The sequence below is a fragment of the Heterodontus francisci genome, unplaced genomic scaffold (genome assembly GCF_036365525.1).
Source record: "Heterodontus francisci isolate sHetFra1 unplaced genomic scaffold, sHetFra1.hap1 HAP1_SCAFFOLD_51_1, whole genome shotgun sequence".
In the NCBI taxonomy this organism is placed as follows: Eukaryota; Metazoa; Chordata; class Chondrichthyes; order Heterodontiformes; family Heterodontidae; genus Heterodontus; species Heterodontus francisci.
Genome location: NW_027141937.1, coordinates 1,558,497 through 1,560,487, shown reverse-complemented (window position 1 = coordinate 1,560,487; position 1,991 = coordinate 1,558,497). Strand labels below are relative to the sequence as shown.

At 44.2% G+C, this 1,991-nt stretch overlaps 1 non-coding gene across 1 annotated transcript; it reads right to left on the bottom strand.

The window, feature by feature from the left end:
* Window positions 1-91, bottom strand: trnar-ucu (transfer RNA arginine (anticodon UCU)). Its single transcript is given in 2 exon segments — window positions 1-36; window positions 55-91. It is a non-coding gene; the product is annotated as a tRNA-Arg (tRNA).
* Window positions 92-1,991: the final 1,900 nt, after the last annotated feature.

Below are 1,991 nucleotides of genomic sequence, written 5' to 3'. Positions count from 1 at the left end.
TGACTCTGGTGGGATTTGAACCCACTACCTTTAAATGCCTTTTTTATCATTAATTAGAAGTCGAACACGCTATCCATTGCGCCACAGAGCCGCACATATTTTGTTAAACATCACCAAGGCCTTTGATCTTGTCAGCAGAGACGGACTCTTCAAATTGCGATGGAAACTCGGCTGCCCTCCTGAACTCTTGGGCATCATCTCTTCTTTCCACGAGAACATGCACAGTTCCATCAGTTACAATGGAGCAACATCAGACACTTTCAAGATCAGCAGTGGGGTAAAGCAAGGCTGCGTGCTGGCGCCAACTCTCTTCGGAACAGAAGAACATAGGAGTAGGCCATTCATCCCGTCGAGCCTTTTCTGCCATTCAATTCGATCATGGCTGATCATCTACCTCAACGCCCCTTTCCCGTGCTCTCCCCATATCCCTTGATGTCATGAGTATCAAGATTTCTAACAATTTATGTCTTGAACATGCTCAATGATTGAACAGCCACAGCTCTCTGCCGTAGGGAATTCCAATGATTCACCACTGTCTGAGTGTAGAAATTCAACTCGATCTCAGTTTTAAATGGCCTACTCCTTATTCTGAGACTTGGTCCCCTGATTTTAGACTCACCAACCAGGGCAAACATCCTATCTACATCCACACTGTCACGCCCTATAAGAATTTTATCAGTTTCAATGAGATCACCTCTCATTCTTCGAAACTTTAAGGAATACAGGCCCAGTTTCCTCATCAGACAATCCCACCATCCCAGGGATTAGTCTGGTGACCCTCTGTTTCACTCCCTCTATGGCAAGTATATCCTTCCTTAGATGAGGAGACCAAACTATACACAATAGTCTAGCGCGGTTTCACCAAGGCTCTATACAATTGCCACAAGACATCTTTACTCCTGTACTCATGACCCCTCGTGTGAAGGCCAACATACCATTTGCCTTCCTAATTGATTGCTGCACCTGCACAAGAGCTTTTAGTGTCTCATGAACAAGGACACCCAGGTCCCTTTGGACATCAACACTTCCCAACCTCTCACCATTTAAGAAATACTCTGTCTTTCTGTTTATTCCACCAAAGTGGAGAACTTCACACTTACTCACATTATATTCCATCTGCCATGTTCTTTCCCATTCACTTAGCCTCTCCAGGTTCCCTGGAAGCCTCTCTGCATCCTTCTCACAGCTCACACTTCACCTAGCTTTGTGTCATCTGCAAACTTGGAAATATTACATTTAATCCCTACATCCAAATCATTTATTTCGGTTGTTAGCAGCTGTGGCTCCAACACTGATTCTTGCAGTACCCCAATAGTAACAGCCTGCCATCCTGAGGAGGACCCGTTATTCCTGCTCTCTGTTTTCGGTCTGTTAACCAATTCTCAATCCAGACCAGTATATTATCTCCAATCCTATGTGCTCTAATTTTGTTTACTCACCTCCTGTGTGGGACATTACCAAAGCATCCACTGGTTCTCCTTTATCTGTTCTACAGGTAACATCCTCAAAAAACTCAACGGGTTTTTTCAAACCTGTTTTCCTTTTCATAAATCTTTGTTGACTCTGCCCAATCATATCATTATTTTCTAACTCTCTATTTATCACATCCTTTATAACTGGTGTATTCTTCTCCATGCTGCTATTGTACACTTTCAGTGACACAGATGGGGGTGTTCACCTGTATATCAGAGCTGACGACAAGCTGTTCATCTTGGCAAGACTCCACTTGGACGTAGAGACTTGGACGTAGAGACTCCACTTTCTATCAACATTGACAACATCACTTTGGAGGTTGTCAACAGCTTCACAGACCTTGGATCAACAATCACCAGCAATCTGTCCCTTGATGCTGAAATCAGCACCAGGATTGCCAATGCTGCAGCTGTCATGTCAAAGTTGAGAAGACGGGTGTGAACCGACAGCAAACTGACCGTAAATACAAAGCTCCACGTGTACCAGGCTTGTGTTCTCAGCACCCTCCTTTATAGTAG